This window comes from Raphanus sativus, chromosome 6, assembly GCF_000801105.2.
Source record: "Raphanus sativus cultivar WK10039 chromosome 6, ASM80110v3, whole genome shotgun sequence".
NCBI lineage: Eukaryota > Viridiplantae > Streptophyta > Magnoliopsida > Brassicales > Brassicaceae > Raphanus > Raphanus sativus.
This window is the reverse complement of record NC_079516.1, coordinates 14,388,572-14,415,556: the sequence shown is the minus strand read 5'-3', so window position 1 is coordinate 14,415,556 and position 26,985 is coordinate 14,388,572. Positions and strand designations below refer to the sequence as shown.

General features: G+C 33.3%; 5 long non-coding RNA genes and 1 pseudogene across 5 annotated transcripts; 1 reads left to right on the top strand and 5 right to left on the bottom strand.

The window, feature by feature from the left end:
• Positions 1 to 2,089: 2,089 nt before the first annotated feature.
• LOC130496622 (uncharacterized) lies at positions 2,090 to 3,054 on the bottom strand. The gene is made up of 4 exons (XR_008935777.1): positions 2,850 to 3,054; positions 2,726 to 2,769; positions 2,538 to 2,620; positions 2,090 to 2,227 (listed from the first exon to the last, which is right to left on the bottom strand). It is a non-coding gene; the product is annotated as an uncharacterized LOC130496622 (long non-coding RNA).
• A 5,824-nt stretch (positions 3,055 to 8,878) lies between these two features.
• LOC130496107 (uncharacterized) lies at positions 8,879 to 9,602 on the bottom strand. Its single transcript, XR_008935133.1, has 2 exons — positions 9,344 to 9,602; positions 8,879 to 9,245 (listed from the first exon to the last, which is right to left on the bottom strand). It is a non-coding gene; the product is annotated as an uncharacterized LOC130496107 (long non-coding RNA).
• Positions 9,603 to 9,710: 108 nt separating this feature from the next.
• On the bottom strand, positions 9,711 to 11,734 carry LOC130496106 (probable aldo-keto reductase 4; annotated as a pseudogene).
• A 2,861-nt stretch (positions 11,735 to 14,595) lies between these two features.
• LOC108810250 (uncharacterized) lies at positions 14,596 to 16,060 on the top strand. Its single transcript, XR_001943014.2, has 3 exons — positions 14,596 to 15,025; positions 15,104 to 15,259; positions 15,360 to 16,060. It is a non-coding gene; the product is annotated as an uncharacterized LOC108810250 (long non-coding RNA).
• A 5,801-nt stretch (positions 16,061 to 21,861) lies between these two features.
• On the bottom strand, positions 21,862 to 23,429 carry LOC130496021 (uncharacterized). The gene is made up of 3 exons (XR_008935048.1): positions 22,715 to 23,429; positions 22,398 to 22,596; positions 21,862 to 22,300 (listed from the first exon to the last, which is right to left on the bottom strand). It is a non-coding gene; the product is annotated as an uncharacterized LOC130496021 (long non-coding RNA).
• A 2,436-nt stretch (positions 23,430 to 25,865) lies between these two features.
• Positions 25,866 to 26,985, bottom strand: LOC130496230 (uncharacterized). Its single transcript, XR_008935334.1, has 3 exons — positions 26,843 to 26,985; positions 26,659 to 26,765; positions 25,866 to 26,270 (listed from the first exon to the last, which is right to left on the bottom strand). It is a non-coding gene; the product is annotated as an uncharacterized LOC130496230 (long non-coding RNA).

The following is a 26,985-nucleotide window of genomic DNA, read 5'->3' as shown; positions in this document are numbered from 1 at the left end:
AGCTTCATTATCCCTTCTAGAAAGATTCTTAAACAGAGACTAGGCATGGTACTTATGCATGTCTAAATCTGGCAAGTCATCTAGAGGCACAACCCATCAGCAACACGAGCGATCAGTGTCATCTTCACCATCCTGGCTTATTCCTTCTCCATTAACAAACTCACTAAAATTATCATAACGTGATCAACTGAACTACGGATTTGTATTCCGTTGTTCGAGAACATATGGAGTAGTTCATTATACTTTTTGTTTTGCTTAAAAATAGTTTGTCTGATTGTAAGTAAAGTTTAATTATACAAAACAATTCATATTTTGTGAAGTTTTTTTATTTAATCAGTTTAGTAATATATAATATAGATACTCAAACATAATATTTAAAATAATTTAAATTAAACAAAAATATATGGAAAAACCTGGGTTTAGCCACAAACAAACCATAGGAAAACTATTTAATCTCTCACCAATACATCAGCTTGCATTATTTGGGTTTCCATTTGTGGATTGACTGATTTGTAGGGTTCACTAGGGTGGGCTCTCGTCGGGTTCGGTTCAGATCTATTCAGATTTCGAGTTTTCGGCTCAAAAATTTTAATCTCATTCAGATATTTCTAAATTTCAGTTCAGTTTAGATCTTTGCAGGTTTGGTTCGGATTCAGATAACCCATTTATATTATTATTAAATTTTTAAAATTCGTTATATACTTTAAATTTCTCAAAATCTATAAACAAAAGGTAACATTTATATTCATTATTTATTTGTTTATAATATTTTTTCTATATAATGTTTTTTAGAAAGCTTCACAAAATTAATATAATTTATATAAAATAATGTTTATAGCATATATGGACATGCTGCATAGATGGGGAATGTACAAGAAGGTGCAACAAACTAACATATTAATTTGATTTCCATAATTTGATTCATTTCGACTCTAAAGTTTTAGGAAAGTCCCCATAATTTGATTTTCTCTAATTCCAGTATTAAATTAAGGGGGAATTGGAAAAGAGAGACACTTTAAACTTTTGTTTGTCCATTTAGGATTTTTCATACTTTTGGCAATTTTTGACATGTTTTGCCCTTCGTTTATGAAAAAAATATTAAACATAACTTTAAAAATGTAAAAAAATATGAAAATGATTGGAAACATAGGTATGATAATTTATATGTTTAAATTTATTTTTTAAAAAATGGAAAATCATATTTTATTTTCTCTTCTAACCAATATAGAATACACATTCTATTAGTCTGCTTAATCTAGAAAATCGATACTAAACTTAATACATAGATATAGCTTGGGTATATATCGTAAACTAAAGTTTCTTCTACCTTATATCTGAGCTAGAATTAGTTGCTTCACAATCTAGCAATATGTCTTCAGTGTACCAGTAGATATATAACGATATATAGCCTCAACTCTATGTTGTACCTTACTTAGATGTTGTGTCATAGTCTCTTCTGCCTTTTACCTTATGTGACGCCTAAGGAAGAATAGGCGTTGCATGTGTTGTATTGTGTTCTGGGTTAGGTATATTGTATATTCTAGGCAAATCCGAAAAATATGGAAATTTCCATTTTCGGTTTTAGATGTTTCCTAAATCTACTCTAAAAATCTCAGAAAATATTTTCTTGATATCCCACATCTTTCTCCTCCATGATCCCCTTCTCTTTGTTTTTTGTGTTTATCTCTTATTCACTGCCATATCTTCTCTTCTCTCTTTTCTTTTCTCTCTTCTCTCTATCAACATGACTCCAATATATGTTAAATATGGTGAATAGATGTCTAATTCCAGCGGCGTGTAGAGTTTCATGGTAGACAAAGACAGGTGTGGTCGAATGACTCCATTAGAAACTACTACTCCGTTTCGAATGATTCCATTAGAAACTACTACTCTGTTTAGCTTGTGCTATGTTAAAGTACCAGTTCGATAGCATTTTATTAGTTGTGCAATTGTATAATAGCAGAAAACAATTGTTATTATAGCATTATTAAAAAAATAAAAATATATTTTTAAAATTTATATATCGAAATTGTTTACAAACTTCTTTTCAAAAAAAAACCTATACACAAAATTCTATACCTAAAGTTCTATCTCCTTACGCCCGCACCACACCACGACCGACGCCGTAATAACGAGTTCTCTAACGTCACCGTCTTCCAGTCACACACCCTCTAAACCTAATGTCCCAGAGGCTAACGACCACGCTTTTGCTACCTCCTCTTAGCAGCTGAAACAGAGTTACATAAGAATATGAAGATACAAAATATTTTTAATCAGCATCCTTGCCATTAAGTAGAAGCATCAACTACCATCCAGATCAACGAAACAAACGACAAAAGGTTAAATACCTCCAAGCCCGATCAACGATACACATGAGATATAAATAAACCAAAACATAAAGAGGTTCAAGTGTGGTAGAATGCTCTATCAAGAACAAGCTTTGATATGTTGAAATCAAAGTTAAAATTATTAGCTCAAAAGAAATGTCAAACTGAGAAAAATAAGTTGAAGTCATTATGTAAAGGTTAAGTATATACCTCATGCTCACGATCCTCAAACGTCTTCCGTAGTTAATCTCCAACAATGAGTCAATAATAGTTTCTTTCACCATTCTTTCTTACTGCACATAAACATGTTTTTCATTGTTATTATTATAATAAAATTTATTCAACAAGTGCTAATCAGTGAGAACTTAGCTCCTAATAAAACAAACACAATCTCTTACCTTGTACAGACCGATAAGATCTCTGGAGGTTTCATGTTCAAGACCTTGGTAATATAATAATTGTTGACGTTAAGTTGCAGTGAGTGGAAAAGTTTCTGAACTTAAATTGGTTGAGCAAGCTTACCATTGATCAAATACTTGTGCCTTCCACCAACAACAATCTTCAAAGGTAGCCAAAAGACAAAGAAAGAAGAAAAGCAAATCAAGCTGAGACCTTTTTCAGCATAGTCTCATAACAGTTTAATGAACCAAATAATTTTAAGCTTTTAAGTAGAGAGATAACTAAGTAGAAAGAAAAGAGAATTAACTTACACAAGAGAAGACCAAATCTCGAACCATTGCTTGCCCTTTGCTAGAATCCACCAATGAGAACCGCCTTCGACGCTGCTCCGCCTTGCCACCGGAGATGAGAGAGAGAACGAGGTGTGACGGAGATGAGGAGATGCAATGAAACCCTAACAAGAAATCTGGAATGGAAACAAGTAAATTTGAATCCTATATTCAGTAGAAGAAGAAACAAATTCTGAGAAATCGACATGTGGATCAAGGCTTGTTTGAGACCAGTGACGATGGAGACGAACCGGCGGTGGAGACGAACTCAGTCAATGACGATGGAAACGATCTCAGACCAGTGACGATGGCACGAACTTAGACCGGTCTGTTCTTTCTCCTGCAATTTCTCATCTCTCTCTGCCTCATCTCTCTTCTCTCTGTCAGGGTTCTCTATTGAACCCTAAATCGTTATGGAAGACGACGACTCCATGTCTTTCTTTTTTGTCTACTTTTATTTTATTATAACTTTTTAATATTTTAACATTTAAAATCAATTACAAAATTATAAATTATAATTATAATTTAAATTAAATTAAGGGTAATATGGTATTTAAAGGGAATCAAAATCCTATTTTCCTAAAACATCTTCTAAAAATCTTAGAGTGACAAACCTAAGATGAAGATGTCTCTTTTTTCTAATTTTTTCTTAAATTAATAACTAGATCTGTCGTGCGGGTCTTTGTTTTATATAATTAGTATATATATTTAAGATTTTTATATATTTAAATGTGTATATCTTTTAAATACAATAATTTTATATTTTTCTTACTGTAAATTAATTAATTAATTCAAATTATCACATATATTGCTTTTAGAATATATTTGTCCGAATTTGTTTTGATAATAAACCCAATTTTTGATCTTTATAAATACCACACATGAAATAAATCATAACTTCTATTTTAATATATAAGATAAGGAATAAAATATTGATTTGTTAAGAAATCCGGTTTTGTAGGAGTTGATGGTTAATTTAGGTGTGACATATTATTAAACATATTTTTAGTAATAAATGAATGATAACTGATTTTTAGTTAAGATCTATTTTTTTAAAATTCACACATGAATCAAGGTTGTAACTTTTATTTTAATATATAAGATATTAATTAATAATATCATGCATATTGTTAGAGGAAAGGATTAAAAATTGGGTAGATATATGGTATTGACTAATATACTGTTACAAATATATAAGATAAGGCCAATAAATTAAATCTAATGAAATAATGCAACAACCTTGCATAATTAGATTTTATAAGACTTTTTCTCTTTGAATAATATAGATATGCCCTTTGTGGACTAATATTTATGTTCGATTAGTTTTCATATAATTTTGTAGCTATTTTTGTGTGTTTTCCACACATATTATGCATGTTCTTCGGTTTTTTCTTATTTTCTCGTTATTATTTCATGATATTAATTAAAGTTTTACTAATATTTTCCTCATGTTTTATATATTTTTGCCAAATATTTGTTTTTCTCTCAAAATTAATACAAACCATACAATCAATGAAATAAAAATCCTACTCAGTGGTTACCATAAAAAAAATTATAGTCGTAGTGATTCAATGTTAGTAGAGTCTACATTTGTTTTCTTCTTTAGAAGTCTAGCTTTTAGTTTCTTTACACGATTTAAGATATAATATGATGTTAGTTTCAAAAAAAAAGATATAATATGATGTTAATTTAAATGATATGATAAAAATCAATGGTAATGCTTAAAGTGATATTTCTCAAAATGTATCTTATAGGTTTTTTTTTTTTGACTAAAGGCTTATGTATCTTATAGGTTTGCTAGACCCATGCACCCTTATCACACACGGAATTAAGCGTCGAGGTACCTCATCCATATATAATAACTTTTTTTTTTTTTTTTGACAAAAGGCTTCATATATAATAACTTTGTCATGTAATTAAATTTAAACATAAAATAAACAAGACCACTTAAGACTAATTTCTTAGTAAGGAAAGGCTCTGACTCTTCCTACTCTTTTATACATTTCTGTCTTTTTTCTCTTTCATTTTATTATTCTGATGTGAGAGCTTCGATGAGGAAAATGCTCATGCTCTAACATTAATATATATGCTTCCAAGGTATCGATATGTGTATGGTTCTACGTACAGATGGGGAAAACCCTTTCTTTCTTCTTTTTAGACTTCGTTTTAGATTACTCTTTCCTACTCGGTGGTTACCATAAAAAAATTATAGTCGTACGTAGTGATTCAATGTTAGTAGAAATACTGTAGAATCTACATTTTTTTTCTTCTTTAGAAGTCTAGAGCTTTTAGTTTCTTGTTAGTAGAATATACATTTGCTTTACACTATTTATTTTCAAAAAAGGTTAGTTACAAGATATTATCTCTAGAGTCTCTCCCACAGGGTCACAGTATTGTTTCCACGCACGAATCACTTTCACACTTAGTTTCCAATAGGGGTGGGCACTTCGGTTATTTTATCGGTTCGGTTCGGGTTCGGTTCGGTTTGGTTAATTCGGTTCTAGAATTTTTTCAGTTGAAATAAACCATAGTTAGTTTGGTTTGGTTCGGTTTCGGTTCGGTTTATTCGGTTTGGTTTAATCAAATTTCTCTAAATTTATTTTCTTTTACGAAAAACCATGTTGTAGTACATAAATGAGTACATAAATGAAATTGTTAGTAAGCTAAAAGAGTAGTTTGATGTTTTCACTTTTCAGTTGTATAACTATAAATCTCACCTGAAGTTTTTAGAATTGACACCACCTAAAAAAAATATGCAAGAGAGTATGAGAAGCAAAAAAGAGACAATGTGGAGACGCAGAAAAACCTTGTTTTATGTTTTAGTTTTACTTTTAGCCTTTAAACTTTAGGGTTTATGCAGCCATAATGAAAAATATTCAGGATTTTCCTTATAAAAATATACGCTATTGGAAAAAAAGGAAGGAAATTAAGTGGGCTTAATCTTAGGATTTTAATAATTTGATATTACTATATTACTAATATTTTTAATTTAAACAATAATAAAAATACTTCAGTTTATCGGTTCGGTTCAGTTCAGTTTTAAACCGAACCGAACCGAACCGTTCGGGTTGGAAAAATCTTCAACCGAAAGAATTGATAGTAACTTTGGTTCAATTCAAATCGGTTTCGGTTCGGTTGGTTCGGTTTGACTCGGTTCGGTTCGATTTTTTTACCCACTTCTAGTTTCCAAATTGATTTGAAAGGTTTAAGTCGTTAACACAAGAAACAATAACACTCAGGGTACTTTCTATCTTTTATATCATACTAAGTCACTTATTGCTACACATTTTTTTCCAACATATTATGCATGTTCTTCGATCTTTTCTAATCGGTTTATATATATAATTATTACATTAAATTCTCCACACATATTATGCATGTTCTTCGGTCTTTTCTTATTTTTCTAGTTATTATTTCATAATACTAATTAAAGTTTTGCTAATATTTTTCTCATTTTTATATATTTTTGCCAAATATTTATTTTCTCTCTCAAGATTACTAGAAACCATGCAATCAAAAAAATAAAAATTCATCTTAAAATTATTTTCAGTTATAACATTACTTTATTCACTACTGAAGTTTTTGGTGCATTTTGAATATATATTTTCATTGGTTTACGAATCTGGTTAATATGTATGTATAAAACAATATATTTTGACCAGAAAAAACAATATATTATTGGATAATTTAGTATACAGAGTCGTCATAATTAAGGTGTTATGGTTTTTAGCTTGACGAATTTACGTCTAACATTCTTTATTAGCTGAAATTGAAAAAAAGAACAATATAAAACGTAAGAGTGAAGGAATAAACTGAAAAAGTCAAAACAATACTATATCTTTGTGAATTTGATCGTACAAGTCTGAAACATCAGTCTTCTGTAACAGCAATATCACTCTCGGTATAACACCTGGAACCGGAACTTGAGCGAGAACGAGTAGTGTCACTGAATCTGCTTCATCCCATTCGTATAAAAACTGCTGCACAGGAGAGTACTCTTTCTTCCTGAATCTTCTCACACATCTGTGTAGTCAAACGATCCCCATGAACCAGAAATTGGACCGAACCGAATCTTTTCAAACACATAAGAGGACATGACGAGTGGCTGCCATGCCAACTGTAAACAGGTCCACTTCTCTGTGTAACCTGAGACACCACGTTTTGTATCAGCTGATTTCCCGAGTTTTTGTATTTGAAAGTAAAAAAACTTTGCACTTTGGACATGACACAGTTGAGAAATATAAGCCTTGCTAAACACCGTAAGATGTGGGATTCTCACTGAACTTTAAACCATTGTCTCATAAACCATATGCAGTATTTTCCTTCTTTTGAACTTAAACTGCCAAGTTTTAGAAGAACTTCCTCTGTTGATGATCAGTTGATATTCTTCTACCACCAGTCATTCCTCCTTGCTGAGCACAATCAGCCTGCATCTTCCATCAAAGTCATAAACCCATATAACCTCACAGTGCTCGCCTCAGATGAGGTCAAATTGGTAAAAGAGTTTGGCTGCAGTACAGAAGACATGCTATCATCAGAATGCTCCAAACTTGCATGTTTCAAGATGGATCTTCGGTCGGTTACTACTAGACGAGAACACTCTTTGACTGAACCAAATTGATCCAGCAATTGTTGCTTGAAGTCAGTCCAATCCTTGATTTCTTTCTGCGAAACATCCCAGCACACCAGCTAGGCAATAGCTCCATTTAAATTCAGAAACATCCTTCCTTCTTGAACAAGACACCAGTCTAACCACAGGACAGGATATTGCAAGTTATTAGCATTCCACCCTGCAAAGCATCACCAGTATACTGTCAGAACTTGAGAGATTTGCTGTTGTCAACATAGAACCATACATTTAGAAAATAAGTCTAACCATTTGTACCAAATTCTTGTCTCAGATGATTCAGATAAGGTTGTCAATGAATCTGGAACCGCCTGCAGTAGAGCTGGTTGTGAAGATGTCAAGGGTGTAGATGTCTGGCTCACCGCACTGGGAGTGACAGATCGTCCTCCAGAACTCCGAGTCAGAGAGTCTCAAGAAGAGGACCCTGGGAAAATAAAGGTCAGTTGCATACATCTAAACGGATATAAACTCAGCAGAAAATTAATGGAAAGTTACCGGAGCAGAAAATAAAGGTCAGTTGCATACATCTTGTCTAGCCAATTTCGTTTATAATAAAAAGATATCCCATCATTTTTGTTTATAAGTACCTTTCCATATTGTAATCTTCGTCAGTTACTAATTAATATATATATATATATATTTTTTCCTTTTTATCCGCGCTATACTTAGATTCTATCATATCAAAATATTATTTTGATGTTTTTCCTTTATTATTTATCTTTTATGTATAGAAAGATACATTTTTCACGTAGTCTATCATAAATAAAAGTGGAAATAATTTCATCAAAAATCTTATTATGTGACACACTTCAAAAAGCAAAATCCTTTATATATTAAAGGAGAAACATTTGAACTCAATTTTGTAATAATTAAAAAACACCTCATCCTAAGATGTCACTCAATTACGTAATCAATTACATTCAATTGAAAACAAGTAGGTCTATATTCAATTTTTAACTAAAACATTGTAGACTTAAATAATATGTAACACGAAAATGTAAATCAGATATTAAAACATTTGCGATTATATTAAATTATATATATTGTGTACCCGAACAACCTAATTTGGTTTTAAATCTGATGTATATATAAGTGTTTTGGACTATTACAGTTATAAATATTTTTACGAATTACGATAATTTTTATTTCATATCGAAATAGTAAGTAAATTAGTCTTTAACACTCACAGAGAAAAATAAAAATAAAAATAACTTTATTTCTGATAATAGCAATCTAGGATGCTGAAGTTCTGTTTTTAAGTATACTGGTTCGTGATGAACAATCCACAGCTTCTTTGTTCTTTAACTAACAAAACTTCTAGCTACAATCCCATTTGTAATGTTGGTTAAGGTATTGCCCAACAGAGCGTGGTAGTCAACTCTGAAAGGTCGGGTGTAGAACAATTCAGACTGGGGGGATTACCAATCCACACAAGGGAGACAGAGCCAAAGTCTCATTTTGGCACTAGCCTCTCTGCTTGGTTTTGAGGCCGTGATTCTGTTTCACCAGAAGTTTGTATTCCCTTCTTGAATCGAATCAGGGATCTCATGTATAGTTAGTTGCCTGCCAAGCAAGAATCAGTATTAAACAACACTAGCCATGTAAGTGAACTGTGTTTCCTAATCCAGATAAGATTACTCTTCAGAGAGACAGAGATTTACCATTCACCAGCCAATTGAATTTCTTATCTCCGCCATCTGTAAGAGAGATTTGAAGGTATTGTAAGCATTTCTAGATATTGTCATCTTGTGAAAGAATGGAGAGTGAGTTCTTGAGAATCGCAAGAATCTGAGCATCATGATAGAGCGCGAAACTTCTGCCACACGCTTTTGGATATCCGAGAAGAAGTCTATGTTTAGCTAGGCTGACAATGAAAATGACCTTTTACCGCCATTACCTCTTATCACTTGTTATCTGAAGTTAATACAACTTGTGACCAAGAAAACTGAAATGAATAAAATCAAGGTTAGTGCACAAAAAAAAAAGAGAGAATAGAATCAAGGTTAATGTTTGTGTATACTTTGTGACATTTATTTGTGCACATAGTGTGCTGTGTCACTGCCAACTGGTGTGCAAACAACTCCTCCTGGTTGCCATACCCTACTAGCCAAAGAGACACTGAAAAAATAACATCTAGACATTCCTCCCCTGCAATTGTTTCCCTTTTTCCAGTTGAGTACTGAATCAAGAAAGCAGAACCTTTTTTGTCAACCATGATTCCTCCACGTTGGCAAGTCTTCTTCCATGCTAATACAGAACATTTCTCAGTAGTGTGTCTATCCGCAATACAGTCAACTCGACCTAGATCTTTGTCTTTTCTCTCTCCCCTGCAGTCCGAGAGTTTAGATAACAGAAGAGGAGACAAACCACCAAGCTACTTCCATGGCTCTGATAGAACTCAGATATATTTCTATCAAGAACAGAGGATTACAATGGAATTACAGAGAAAGCTATCTTGAATCTCCTAGGAGAAACAAGCCTAAGCCACAAGGCTCCTACTAACCAACTAACTCTCGGTTACAATCCTCTCTTCTATTTATACTCTCCACTTGAATGTAACTGCCTTCTCTTCTTATTGTGCAGGTGACAGGTCAGCTTCACACGTGACATTTCCTTTGCTTATATGATCATATCAATACCCCCCTTCTGTAAGTGGACAGAACATCTAACCTTGCTGCTAAATTGTGTATCTAAGCAGCCTTTGACACAAGATCGCCTCAACAAGTTGAACCGTAGCAGTAACATGAGCTTCAATCATAGTGTTCCAGAATGGCTGTTCCATAAATCTGTATCCCAAGACTCAGAATGCAACCCAATCCAATCCACTGCGTACATGCTGAAACAGGCTCAAAAGAATCAGTCTTGCGTCTCTTGCTCAATAATAGGTGTAGCTGAATTATATCAAACCCAAACAATGAAAGAATTGACGCTGCAGACAAGTCTTGCATCAGTCTCCAGCAAGTAAAGTTTGTGCTTGGCCAGATTGATAGCAACAACCCTTCTTTGAAGACCTAAACCATGACATATTGAAGAGTCCCCTAATGTATGCATAGCATTAGCAGCATAAGTTTGCAAACGTACATATTTTTAAAATCTCAATTTGACATTCATAAGCACAGAAACTTTCAGCAGCATCCTAAAAGGTGGTGTAGGTGTCAGAGTTCTTGAAAGTATGCACCATGGCTGTGCACTAAACTTTTCACTTGGAAACAACTTGATACAAAATTTTATTTTTCGAATGCACTTAACGTTGGTATTTGGGTTTCCCCCGGAATGATAATGCACTAAGCAGCACATTTAAGACCTTACTTAATCTGGCTGACAGAAGTTGTCTGTCTGGCATCAAAATATCATGCACCACCAAAGCCAGTTTAAGCATCTTTTGCAAAAAGACAATGATGGAGACTCGGTATTCTTGAAAGTGGGCATGTTATCTTTCTCCTTTCCGTCATCTCTTCGGGACTAAGTTCCACTGATAAAGCTCCAACGTTCTGATTGAGGTTTTCGATCTTAGTGGTTCCTGGGATTGGGCAAACAAACATCATCTCCCTGGTGGTGAACCCATGCCAGGGCTAGTTGTCCGGGAGTGCACCCATTTCCTCTCAGATACTGCAACAAACTTTCTCATACAGAATCTTGTTGTGTTCTATGGTTTCCTGTTGGAATCTTGGTAGAGTCTGCAGTGAGAAACAGAATTCAGGAAGCATACAGAGGGTTTGATATATTCCACAGCTCATCCAAGAATCTAACAAAACCTTTGCACTTGCCTTTCTGAAGTCATTCTTGTCTTCTTCCACCTCTCTAGACCATTCTAGCTGCACGGCAGTTTATCGGGTGAACAGCATGCGCTCTTCTGATAGTCGAGGCAGAGGCTTCAGACAAACCCATGTATTTTATTTTATTTTATTTTACCTTCTTCAACTAGCTTCTTTAGTTCCCCCATCATGGAATTGACAGGCAAAGAAATTGTCAAAATCAGTAAAAGTTGCAGCATGTTTATGAAGGCAAGCATTAAATCTAGTCAAACAACAACAAAAAAAACCCTTATGGGAGATAGGTTTATAAGTGAGGATGATAAATGAGAAATCAACCTGCACCATTCCTCTCAATAAAAGATTATTTCACTAGAGAGATTGGTTCTTAACGAATAAGCTAGTAATACGAGCAAGAGGGATCCAAGGAGAAAACATTAACTCAAATCTATCTTTTTTTTTTTACCGTATTAGTTCAAAGAATTTGAAGCTAATTATCACTGACATCATGAAACTCCAATACCCTTGAAGTACTGAGCTATTTGAGAGTTAAGAAGGGCTTACAGTGATTTCGATAATAGAGATCAATGCAGTCCACATCGAGCCTCTTTCAAACACTAGCCTCACATATGCAGGGTCTCCCCGTTATATCTCTCTCTCTCTGAATTGAAACGAAAGTCAAATCTCTCGAAAGTCAAACCATCTGAATTAGAGAATTTGAGCAGATAAAACAGTGAATGAATCTGTTTTGATTACCTACAGTGTAGTTAAGGTTCAATCACTCAAACAAGGTATACAGAGCCGATGTACTTTATCTTACCCTCTTCCACTTAGCTTCTTCTTCAGTTCCCCACATCTTAGAATCAAAAAAATACAAAAAGAAACTGTTAAGTTCAGCAAAAGGTGCCCTGCTTCTTTCGATAAAAGTCAGCTTGTGGTATGTGACAAGAGCTCAGAACCAACCCTATTTTTTATAACCTGTATAGGTAAAAGGCTCAAATTGAGCCAGTCAAATATCATCATTTCACCAGACATTGGCTCTTCATAAATAAGTTACCAACCTAAGGAAGAGTAACTCAAGCAGAAAACATCTATCTTCTTCGACCCTATTAGTCAGTCAGAACATAACACAAGCCAAACAAGTGACGCAATCATACATACATACACAATGACCTGCAACTTCCATTTCAATTTGAAAAATGCAAAATAAAAGTAGGATTTGCAAGAGGGAAGGGCTTACATTACAGTGAAGAGTATCAATCCGATGCTGGTAATAAAGATCAACATCAAGCCTCTTTCAAACTAGCCTCACAAGCAGCTCTAACGTACAAAGGATCTCCCTTTTATCTCTTTCTTCCCCTCTTCATAGCTCTATAGCTATTTTTTCCCTAAACCCCATTCTTCAGAGCCTAACAGAGTTTCAAAACAAAGATAAGCGCAACCTATAAAGGTTGTTCCTTTCTTGTAAACCCAACTCTGATATGCGAAAACCAATCAGAGATTGACCAAACCAAGATCTTTAGCCGTAACCTTTTTCCCTTCTCTCGACGAAATAGATTATAAGAATGTTTACAAAAAAATAACGTGGGTTCAAAAAGTGTAAATCTCCAATATTCGAAAACTTTTTCAAGCCTTTTTTCTAAAAGTATTTTTCGATTTTTTAAATTTTATTTCGAAATCCAAAAATTATTTTTATTTAAATATTTTAAAATTTAAATCTTAAAACTTAAATAGTAAATTCAATCTCCCAAATTAGATCAGTTAACATGTAAATTTTTTTTTTTTCTATCTCTTTAATGAAATCTATTTTAATTATTTTAATTTTTATACAATATTTTTATGATAAAAAGACTTTTCATGTGATGTGGTGGTATATGGTGCTGTGGTGATGGCAGAATAAGATTTACATGAGGAATTCTCAGAAAAATAAAATGGGAAATAGACACAATCGATGCTAAATTCTAAGGAGTGGGAGAATGCATGCATGCATGTGTCGTTGGTGACGTATTATACAAATAAAATTCTGAGAACAGCTATGTTACTTTTTTATCGTGACAAAAAAAAATAGGTTTAATCTCTTTTTTTAGGTTTAATCTCTTTCAAAATCCTAAACACTTATCTGTTTATTGTTCTCTCAGTAATCAAAGCGTTGTAAGGTTTTAATTATTGATTAAAGAAGGAGACGAGATTGATCAGTTCCATTTTAATGTAACGTTTTTACCCTACACATTGAAACTAGTTCGATTGTTCAGTTCCATTTTTCTCATCTTTTTGTCTGTTTCTGAATTAAAGTCAATAAGCTGGCCCACTTTTCACTCTCGACATAAATATTTCGTTTTTTACTTTACCTTTTGACTTTTTTTGAAACATTTGACTATTTTCTTATCAATTTTAGCATTTACCAAGGAAAAAAAAATTAGCATTTACCAAAGGTGTTATTTTTTTTTTAATTTCCGACGAGCATAAAAGAAACAGTCGGAAAACTAACGACCACCGTCGGCGGAGAAATGGAAAACGTGATGGTGAGTTGGAGAAAGCGTCTTGATAAGAACAAAGATGTGTGTTTGGCTTAGCAAGCACGGTTTTATTTAATGTGCTTTAAGTTATGTGTTTGTGGTTTGATCAGTGCGGGTTTTGATATTTTTGTGGTCTAATACGAAATTAAAAAATGAGGCCTTTAAACAATACAGAAATTTAATTTATAAAAACCTTAATTTTATAACAAAAATTTAAATATCTTCAAAACTAGTAAAAAATTGCAAATTCTTAAAAAATAATTTTCTTGCATTTTTTTACAAAGTCATCCATCATAATTTCATAGTCAAAATAGTATTGGAAAGAAAAAAAATTTAACCTAAAGATAATTAATGTTTAATTAATTATTTTTTTCTATTCATTCTCATATTAATTTATCTAAAATCTATCTATATAAAATAGACTTCTATGGCCTCTCCTTGCTTCCACGTCATCGAAGAGGGATGGGCAAATGCTGACACGTCAGCCTCTCTTTTACCTTTTGTTTCTGACACTTACGGACTTGAGATTCTCCTGTTATAGTCTATCAAACATTTGGGCCCATTGATTGTTTATTTAATAAATTCAGTTCTGGTCCACACTGCTCCTTACTATTTTTCATGGGATAATAACCCAAATAGCATTGTTCTTCCAAACATAAGAATTGGGCCCCGACTCAAGAAGCCTACCTTCGTTCTCAGTCATCTTCTCCAGAACACTAATATCATTTTTCCTTGAAAGAGCTAAGATTAGAGTAACGGCGCAAATCACTTAAGAGCATGCCATTAATCTTCACATTCAATTTCAGTAAAGTCTAGAACCCACTACTTCTCACACCGTCCTCTTCAGCTTCTTCGCAATCTCATACCTATAAAAAGGCATCTCCTGTGCCATGATTTTCACAGATTCCTTCATTTTCCACTCAACATATAAAGATGAACCTTGAAGAACCATAGCGACTTCCAAGACAGCACTTTCTGAATTGAAGCCTGAGCCTTGCAGTCGAATCGTTGTCTCACGCATCTCCGTTTTGGAAGCTATGAATGTGAAGAATATGTGATCACTGTTGATCCTCAGGTGACTGTCTCAACTATATAAATTGAAACCCCAAGTAAATACCTCAACTAACTATATGTGTTCTGTGATGTTTCACAGATTATTGAGTTTCTCTTCACTGCCAAATTGAACGAAATTCATGCGGATAAAGGTTGGTGTTATGGCTGCCCTCGCGTGTTCAAAGAAACTGGTGCGAAAGATATATTCATTCACATGTCTCTTTTTTAATAAGACTGATGATGTGGGTGTGCTGAGGTAAGAGAAATTGAAACTTTGTGCTCCATCATATTATAACCCATTTTCCATATATTCCATAAGGCTAATGGTTTTGAATGCACTATGCCACTATCTACAGGTTCGTGTGGAACTCTCTGTGTTGACATACTGGTTCAGCTGTCTTAGTGGCCTTTGATGAGGAGATGGCTACAATTACCAACATTCAAGCTTCTAAAGCTGTGTATATTGTGGTATACCCTGATATTAAAGTCTGTCTATTAACCTTAGCTACTTTTTAAAGAACCATGATTTCTAAATATAGAACTCTCCGGAGTTGCAAGGGGTAGGGGTCAATGCTAAGGTTGATAGGGACCTAAGTCAGTTCATTACTGAGATTGTTAATAGCAACGTACCCATTCCAGCTCAAGCTAACTGCTTTCAATTTCACTTCAAACCACCAAACCTTCACCATTTCCCGTATATTTACTGTGCTGGAGCATCCACATGTGCCATCCTTTGTTATAGAAGTATCCCATTCCTAATTTATATCTGCTGCTCTGACAAATATTTAATCTCTGAAAGCTAAGCTGCCTGGAGTCGAGACACAAGGATCAGCTGTTGATTGCAATGTTTCAGCAGTATCAACCAAGCAGCAACTTGATCCAGAAGAAAATGGACCGAAGAAAGTTGCACCACCGCAAAATGAACTTATGAAACTTTTGGCTTTAGCATCTTCTCAATTTCTGTTTAGCATCTTCCCAATTTCTGTTTTCCTTTTTTTGTCTTTAAATTCGATGTGGTGGTCGATGCTTGAACTATTAATGAAATTTCGTTTTTCTCTTTCTGACTTTTGCTTTTTAATACCATATATAGCTGTCAAAACTCAAAATCTTTTTGTTTTTTGGTAAAAATATAGCAGTAGCGGTCAATTTTGTATTACTGGTGCAACTTTTCTCCAAATTTATCATCGACAACAATTTGTTTTGTTATTAAACTTCCCGTGTTTGATCCACTTCTAGGTTATCATAATTTTCATCCACACCTCCGTTGTTCTCGCAAATCCTATTAGTCACTCTTCGCTTTTATTAACTCATACAGACCCATACAATACAGCAGTGCGCACGTCAAAAGTGTCATCAAATAAAGTTCAAGGCGACGAACATTATAGTATACAAAACCATCGACATGGTATGTTCATTTCCTTAACATGAGATGTGTATGACTGTGTCTGTAAAATGCAGGTGACATGCTTAAAATTAGAAGGTTAATATGATAGAGACAAATTTGCTAATTGAAGTGGACTCTGATATGCTAAGCTACAAAACACTAAAACCATGGACCAGATTTTGTTAAGCATCTAAAATTTATTAAATCCTCCAGAACGCTTCCCCACTAACACGATACTCTTAGAACTAAAATTCAATGACATTTACAATAAGTCAATAACCACCTGTTACTAACATGTTCCTTTCATTATCTCTGTAACACTTTCTCCTCTGCACAAGTTTATCTCTGGTCCTTTTAAGGTTCTCATTACTCTGCGTAGACGTACAGAGCTTCACAGCAACTGCACAAGTGAAAACTTTCAACTTAGTACCTAGACTGGCAAAAATAGTCTTGAGAAAGGTATTTCATTTACATCATCTACGAAGATTCCTAAAAACGAACCCACAAAATCCCATTACTACATTAACATAAGTCGTATAATTTGTTCATTCAAGAGCGGCTAGAGCTTGGCGGATGGGATAGAAAAAATGCAAGAAAAGAATCACACTAAATAAGGGTTAGTTATGCATTCAGAAATGTATTACTGAATTAAGTTTCGACAAATATCACAAGCTGATTTTTTCTTAATTTGTACAGCTGCAGCTTCTACGAGAAAAAAACATACAACAATCAAACATAGAACTTTAACACACAATTAAAAAAATATTAATAAAATACTTCACATATAATCTCATGAAAATAATAAAACTTAAGTTTGTCGAAAAAATGAGAACAAAATTTCATTGAAAAATATAACTGAAATGAATATTGAAAATAAAATGTACAATGTCATAAAATATATAGTTAATAAAAAATAAAAATCCAAACACGTAAAAATTATAAACAAAGGTCAAATGTTAACAAAATAAATATATCTAATCTAATTAGAAAACTAATTATATTTATTATATTCAATTTAAAGTTATTTTCAAATGTTTTATAAAATTAAAATATAATTTAATATAAATTAATTTTAAATTTTAATACAAACTCACCCGCCCGTAGGGCGGGCCAACCCCTAGTGATATATAAAGTTACAAACCGTGTTATTCAGTAGAAATATGTTTTACAAAGTGCTACCACCTTATTAAACTTTAAGATAAAAAAAACAATTGACAAAATAATTACACCCCAAATGTTTAAATAAACCAGAGGCCCCATGCAATTGTATCATCGGGATGTTTTCAACGCCGGTACTGGGTTTGATGTTGAAGAAGCTAACGAAACGAGACGATTAACAGAGGAACCGCCGTCTTGCCAATTCCTCCATAGCCAGATGTTTTGAGTATATCTCTGTCCACGTAAGAAAGCACGGGAGAGTGAGGTATTCGTCGTCACGTGTATCACACGTGGGAGACTCCGAGACAGTAGGCGTTTCTGTTACTTGGAGAAGTTAACATGGGATGATATATAACTGGAGTAGAATAAATTTGCTCCAGCTCCCAAACATCACTGCAAAATTTTCAAATCGCAGTAATATCATATAAGATCTTTTTAATAATCATTTAAGATATAATATGATATTAATTTAAATGATATGATAAAAATTAATAGTAATGCTTAAAGTGATTTCTCAAAATGTATCTTATAGGTTTGCTAGACCCATGCACCCTTCTTATAGTCGTAAGGATGATCATTCTTCTTACAATCTACATTTTCTTCTTTCTTTATAAGTTTTTTTTTCTCTGTATTCCTCTGCTTCAATCTTCTCCACTATCTTCCACCACGTCTGTTTAGCCGAACTAAGAGGTATGTTTATGTTTATGTGTCGTAAATATTTGTCAAGTCATTGTTATTCTCTTTATCTGGATCAAGCTCTTGAATCTCCATGTCCTAGACCATTTATTTTTGAGAGTAAAATACGCGGCAGCCTCCACCCCAGCAAAACGTCTTGTGGCTTAATAAAAACACGCTTCTTTTACACTAAAACTCATCCGCCGCTTCACTATTTCCGACCACAAAACAGATCCACCAGACCTAATTATCTCGTAAATATCATAAGCTTCATCGACATACGTCTGTGCGTGTCACCCCCGTTGGGGAACTCGAATTGGGTAATGCAGCAGCTCCGTAACTGCTGGCATTAGGGAAAACTTCATTTTATAAAATCGAAGCACGACTCTGATCATCCCGATAGAATAAAAGTAATGAGTTAGTATTATATCCTTTTTTATCAATAGTATTGTATCTAATACTATCTTATACATTAAAACAGAAATCACAATCTCAATTCAAGAGTGATATTTTAAAAATGAAAAACAAGCAAAAATATAGATTTTTTCAAAAAAAAAAATAAGCAGAAGCTGAGAGAAAACATATATGGACAATCAAATCCCTTATATATTATTTTAGGAGCATTAGAAATAAGTAACCTTTAATTCATGTGTGATTTACAAGTGTGCCATTTCCTAGGTGTCATCACCACAAGCTCTCTCACAACCTAATTTCAAGAACCCTTAATTAACTAGACTAATTACAATAATTGCCATTAGTCATTAGATTGTTACTTAACTAATATAATCTAAGTTTTTACTTATTGACTAACCAAATAAATCATGTCTATGATTCATGTTCTTGCATTATTATTTACCATATTCTGAGTCACGGATTATATGTTGGATGCATTCGATTATTATTTACATGGTTCTCTCATTATTTGTTACTATGGATTGAAATATGGTTTCATACGATATTTTGTCTCAGTCTTACCAGATCGAAATCAAAATACAAACTAAAATACAAATGCCCTATCGTATGTACTATATTCACAATCTTCATCCCAAGCATGGTCTTTATAAATTTTACTTTATATATTTAAATTGAAGAGACCAAAAAATCTGAGTCTTCTCTTGGTTTCTACAAGTCTTCATCATATAACATTTTATATATAATTCTGAACGCCATCTAATTATTTTATCAACGCAATCTAATCATTTTATCAGACTTTTGATACATATATATTATTTTATCATGATAGTTTTGATGGTTTTTACAAGTCTTCATTATATATAATTATCGTATATATTATAAATATATAATTATCGTATATATCTGATCATTTTATAAACGTAATCTAATCATTTTATCTCAAAAGTTTGATACATATAAATTATTTTATCATGATAGTTTTGATACATACAAATCATTTTTCATGATAGTTTTGATACATATAAATCAACACAAAGTATTATTGTACTTTATATATGATAACAATAACAATAATGTCTTCTTAAAGGTCCATCAGACATAACAAACTCTATACGTAAAACCAGGACCCTATATTCAAACTTATCGTAATCAATTTAAAAATACAAATTCAAATCAAGGTGACATTAAATAAAAGGTTATTTTCTCAATGATCAACCGGGCACTTCATTGTTGAAAGGAAACTTATAATAACTTTGATATTATTAGATTTACGATTTTGGAAACATTTACTTATTTCGAGAACCATAATTATGGGTCAATAATGTCAAACGGTATTTGATTCCTTGATTTTTCTGGTAATTATAGGAACTCAATTAGGGTCAGACTCTTTTAATATTATTTGATTGTTGTATATAAGGAAGTATAAATTATTATTTCAAATTATTGAATCAATTATGCATCGACCTTGATGTCGTTTCCTTTAATTTTGTCATATAAAGAGAAATTACATTATTACGTTGACTAATAAATTAAGGACGATCATAGCTCATGTAATTGGTGGGCATGTTATTTTATATTAAATAATATTTTACTTTAGTTACGGCTTTATCATATCAAGGTTTCGTTCAATCCTACACGGTTTGACGTCTTAATATAAATATATTTCTACAATTCAAGAGACTCACCACAATCTTCTTCCCGACACACTATTTATCAAAGTTCTCTCTCAAGCAAATTCATGGTTGGATCTACAAACGTGTCTGATTCGAAACCTTTCAAGACAATGTGAAAGGTTAGGGTGAATATTGTCAGGATAGAGTACCATTTCTTTTTCTTCTGACCTTATTATTATTTTTTAGTACTTTATTTAAAGCATATGAGATCATATAACTGTATTGTTATGTGCATAATTACTGCCGCTGGATTTATTTTGATAAACTAATCCTTAGTTATTTCTATTTATAGGAGTGCAAATCAGGAGTTCTGAAGAATTTTTGTGACTTTTTTGCTTTATCAGTTTATTTTGTTTCTTTATAATTTATTTCTTGCGTATTTTTTATTATCAGTGTTTTTTATAATATTATAATCATAAATTTTATTATGAAAATAATACTTCTATTTCATATGTTTTGATTTCTCTTAAATCCATAATAAATGGACTAAAGTTATTGCATACTGTTATATATTTCATTTTAATAAAATAAATCTGACACATAACCAATTACAAAAGTTTTTTCTTATATCTAATATGTGTGCTTATAACTTTAAAATTTTTAATATCTATAAATTAAAAATAAAAAAAAAATTTGGTCACTCACCCTGCGCAAGGCGCAGGTTATCAACTATTTCTATATATAAATATCAGTGTTCTAAAGAATGTTATACACTAGCCGAGCATACTAGACTAATCTAAGTTATATGTGATCATTTTCAAATAATTAATATTTAGGTATGTTTTGTCTTGTATATGTGTATTGTAAAAGTGCTTATATTAATCAAAGTTATATGAAAATTACGGACTGGCTATCCATATTAAAAATGATAGATACAATTTTGTAATAAAGTTATATATAATAGTCTAGGCAATAATCGTGGCTGTGATCCTGCTAATTATGTTTTTAGATAATATAATTTTTCACTGACTAATGTATAATGAATATACTCCATATTTATAAAATTTCTTGTCGCTGAGAGTATACTCTAATATCAATATTATTTTTAAATAATATTATTAATTTTAACTAATTTATTTGGTGAACCTCTTCAGATTTTTTTATGTTTTCAGATATTTTATTAATTTTTCAAATGTTTTTCTTTTATAAGCTCGCATGAAATTATTTTTAATTGTATATGTGTTGTTGATTAATTTAATAAAGTTTCATATGTATGGATCCTATATCTTTTACTTATGAATTATATTAAATACTTATGAAAAGTCATATGTACTTTGTTTTATTGTTAATTACCTTATTTTAAAAAATCTTGTATATTATAAATATCTTTAGTTTTATTTAAGAAAACTATTTGATTAGATTAACTAAGATTTGTATTATAATTTTCTAAAAAATGTTGTTCCAAAAAAATAACATAGTAGTGTTATTTGCCAATGATACATTCTTATAAATATGATCAATTTAGCGATTCAGATTTTTAAATTTTAAATTTTTTATGTTGCCAGTCTCTCCCTTCCAATCTTTCCTTTGGCTGCTTTTACCGTCAAGAAAATGGTGATTCGAAAATTGTATCTCACAATTCAGGGATGTTACAATTTTATCCATTATTGGATTGTTTATAGAGGGAAAGATTGTACACTAATTCTTGAAGAACTTAATAACTTTCTTTCTGATAATAGCAATCTAGGATGCTGAAGTTCTGTTTTTAAGTATACTGGTTGGTGATGAACAATCCACAGCTTCTTTATTCTTTAGCTAACAAATTTTCTAGCTACAATCCCATTTGTAATGTTGGTTAAGGTCTTGCCCAACAGCGTGCGGCAGTCAACTCTGAAAGGTCTGGGGGGATTACCTATCCACACAAGGGAGACAGAGCCAAAGTCTCATTTTGGCACTAGCCTCTCTGCTTGGTTTTGAGGCCGTGATTCTGTTTCACCAGAAGTTTGTATTCCCTTTTTGAATCGAATCAGGGATCTCATGTATAGTTAGTTTCCTGCCAAGCAAGAATCAGTATTAAACAACACTAGCCATGTAAGTGAACTGTTTTCCTAATCCAGATAAGATTACTCTTCAGAGAGACAGAGATTTACCATTCACCAGCCAATTGAATTTCTTATCTCCAGGCGATCTACCAGGGACTAGTGAGGATCCAATGACTGTCATGCCATAGAGAGGACAGGGTTGCATTGCATTAAAACCTGCCTCCCTCGCAAAAGATAGCTACTTAGTGCTAGACAAGGGGTCACCCTGTCTTAACCCTCCAGTGCCTTTGAAGTGTATCTGTGAATCCTGCATTAATTCCCACAGAGAAAGCTGTAGTAGAGAGATACATTTGCTTAATCCAGTCAATATGAAATCATCGAAAGCTTTGGCTAATATCAAATTTGATAGTGATATGCTTTCGCACCTTTGTCTTTGTGGTAACCACTCACAATTTCATAGGCTAACAAAGGTGTTTGATACCAGGCAGGATGAGTTTTCTACTTAGCAACCAAGATTTTTGACACCAGCTTGTACAGAGTATTACACCAGTCTTTTTGATCTCTGCTGGAGATGGTAAACGAGACAGACTGCTCTGGTATACATTATGTCCTGCAGAAGATGAAACACTTCCACTCCATCCAACCAAATGAAGGTATTGTAAGCATTTCGAGATATTGTCATCTTGTGAAAGAATGGAGACTGAGTTCTTGAGAAGCGCACGCTTTTGGATATTGTCAAGAGCTACGACGAAATCTCTGCCACACGCTTTTGGATATCCGAGAAGTTGTCTATGTTTAGCTAGGCTGACAATGAGAATGGCCTTTTACCGCCATTACCTCTTATCACTTGTTATCTGAAGTTAATACAACTTGTGACCAAAAAAACTGAAATGAATAGAATCAAGGTTAGTGCGCAAAAAAAAAAAAAAAAGAATCAAGGTTAATGCTTATGTATATTTAAAATCCGAGAACCAAATCAAGGATGAAAAACACAATCGTAGAATTTAAATTAAAAAAAACTGTGAACTTATATGGTCAATTTGACAAGAAAAGGTTCATTTTGTGAATGCAATGAATGAACCGTGTTTTCCACCAATGTACTGATCTTAAAAATGTAAAGAATGATGTAAAGAATGAGAGGATTTTCACGTTTTTTACCCAAAAAAGTTAGAACTTGGAGAAAGAATGTGGTAAAGAAAAGATATTGGAAAAGAATGATTTTAGGGATTTAGTTGATGATATATTAATAACAATTAATATTTTAGCAGAAACTGTGATTAAAAAAACATGGAGGAGTAAAAGATTTCAGGATTAGTTGATATATCAACCAAAAATATTATTTAAACAGTTTTGTACTTTGTAATCTTATATATTAAAACAGAAGTCACAATTTTTATTCATGTGTGGTTTTTTAAATTGGACATATTACTAGAAAGTCATGTTATATTTATTTTCTAATTTTATATTATTATTATTATTTATTATAACATTGCATATATTCATAGAAAATCTGTTGAGAAAATTTTCTGAAAAATCGACACTCTAAGTTGGTAAAGGGGATAAACTTTGCTGCTATGAAACCGTAAAATTTCAAAGACAAGGGGTGTGGAGTGAATGGTCACACCAAAGATGCGAAAGGCCTCCGATATACCAACTCAGTGCCCTAGAATATGACACACCTAGATAACAATGAAGTTGATCCCCTGGATATGACGCACCAGGATGGATCGGTTTGATTCCTTGGATATGATGCACCAAGACGGATCGATCAATGGATATTACTCACCATTGAAAAGAAAAGTGAGAATCACTTCTTCAAGGACCTTTGTAATTAAGCTGGCTATATTCTCCAGGTGGTTTCATGCGTTTATTGCTTGTGGTGGAGAAGATATGCTTCAAACAATGAACACATGTCCTGATGCTTTCCATGATCATATCAGATAAGATTATGAACTGAAATGATTGATGCAGAAGCAAGCTAATCGGATGAGATCTATTGGTAAGGGTCAATGTCTATCGCAAGATCCAGCCATAGAGACTTCTGAAGTTTGAAGGGAAGATATGATATTTCCCTTCATTTTCAAATTGCAGATGCGTGAAAACGATACTGGGGTCGTGTTTAAGGAGGTAACGATTTACAAAATCATACTTGATACAAAGTTTAAAAGCTCCCAGTATCATTATTACATATGGTCAATGTTTGGAGAATCTTTGACTATCAACTATTGTTTGCCAGTGTAGATTAACAACGACGTGTTTAGAGTTTGTAAAAGATTTCAAGAAACAGAACAACAAGGCTGGGAGCTTTTACGCCGGTGTTATCTTTATTAACTAATGCATTTGCAGCTGCAATAATATTATTCACTCCCAGACACCTACCTTCACAGTGTCTGCAATCAGTGATGATATTTGTTCCTGAAAACTCACACTGTAACCCCTGTTCACGTGACCAACTTTGTTTCAGGGTGAAAGCAGCAGAAGCAACAATCTAAGGAACCACACGCTTCTGGACGCATTCATTCGGGTGACGAGACTCCAAACATAATAGAAGTTGATCCCCACCGATGCCACTAAACTTTGGAGCCGCAGACGCCCACGTGTGTTATCCTAGCAAGTTCAGCAAACCTTTGTTCCCAATTAGATTTCCTTCCCTGTTCTACAAGCTCTGGAATAAGCTACAGCTACTACTCTTTTCCTATGTTTTAAGTTTTTTTTTTTTTAGTTACCTTCAATCAAGCTCCGGTGGGATTGTAGTAATTTGGCAACATTAATAAAGAGAACCTTGACGGGTATTTTGTAATTTGTCACAACAAACGTCTGGTTCGGTTCATGCTTAAATACCAGCAAAGCTATGAACAGAGATTGAGTCCATATGGTCACGAATAATCCAAGAGGCATCAATCATCTTCCTCATAGCATCCCAAGAAGAGCCTGTATTGCGTTTTGACAGCCGCAAAAAAAAAGAAAAGGAAAGAGGATCGTCTTGTGGCTTTAAGGAAAATCAAGAATACAAGAACCCGTGAGTTGGCGGTGTTCAGGTATAACAGATTGATAGTTATTGTAAGTTTGACTTCACCAAGATATAGGTAAGCAGCCCTTGATTCAAACTGTGTAACGTAAGCTTTTAAGTAGCTGCTTAGTGGAATTAGATGGAACTTAATTCTCCATATAACTATGTACTCGATAGTTTTTGTATTACCTATGACTGAGTAAAGGCCTTTTCCTTTTCTGTGTATCCAGTCCATATATATAACCTCCTTTACATTTATTGTACATGTCTATTCCTCATATTTGTTTTTTATACCATCCAGAGAGAAAAATGTCCGGTTCCTGTTTTGGTTTGAATGTGTACACCGGATAAAGTTATGGAAAAATACCATACTAAATGTGATGGGTATTTCACATATTTTTAATGACATGCATGTTATCGTAAACTAATTTATCCGATAAGACGACCATTTGTTTCCAGCTTAGGAGGTCCAGCTGGGGAAGCAATCTTTCCTTATTTCCACATTTTGTTCTTTTTTTTCTGGCCATTTAACTACTCTTAGGAGAACAGTTCCTAAATTTAACACCGCTTCATGGTGACTCAATCTGCGGTTATGGCCATCACTCACCATTACAGTGCCACCACTTCTCCACCGTGCTCCAACAACTTTCATTAGTCTCAGTGAGTCACCACTGCGATAAGTGGTGATAGATCAAATACATCATTTGGATGAAAACTGACATTGATTCACTTTTGCTGATTGAATATAGCCAGTTGCAGTATCGGATTCTGTTTCTTGGGTTGACCCGAATTAATGGTGGTGGTAGCAGAGCTTTCTATCACTGCCAAAGAGCCATTTGATGGTAGCATCATCTTCTGTGACAATCCTACATATCCTCTCTTCTCTTTTAGTTTCCACTAATCTACAATCATCTGGCTAATCTTGATCATATCTGAGCCCAATTCAAATGTTTCGACACCAAAAAATGAACCTAAAAGGTAATTAAATGTTAGTATGATGAAGTAAGATGAGGAACTTGAAAGATTAGCCACTTATTATTTCAGTTTTGATTTAATTTGAAGGTGGGATGCAGAAGTTGATGAGGACACAAAACCTGAGGTTTCCAATTAAAATATGGTATCATTGTTTATGACGCTAGTGGTGGCCGGGACAATTGTGTGGTCCTCTAATGATATAACTATTAAGAGTCAAAACTTATTTGTTGGAGCGATTACTATAGAGACTAATGTCTAGTACGTACGTGTGTCTCTTACCAAACAATGTGAACTAAGTAAGCTATAATATAAATATTTGGCCACTCTTTTCAAAGCTCAACTCTTTAGGAGTTTTAAAATAATGCATGGTTTCAGACTTCATACCAATGAATAGACAGCGTGTGCTATGATAGTCCTCTTGTTCCAACCATTGCGAGTCGTGGGTGGTTAGCAGCTCAACATGGTACCTTAAAAAGCGTGTATATTCCCATCTGAAGAACTTGGTAAATACAAATAATAGAAAGCTCTATGCTAATAAGGATGATTAAGAGGCATGTGTATAGAGAACCTGACAACTCCAACAGCATTTCTTAAAAATGCAGTGCTAGTGAAAGTTGAAAAATTTCTCGTTGGAGCTTCTTGGAACACTTGGCACATGATACGTAACAACATCCGGTAGTAGAATCAACTGAACAAATCTTGGCTATGTAT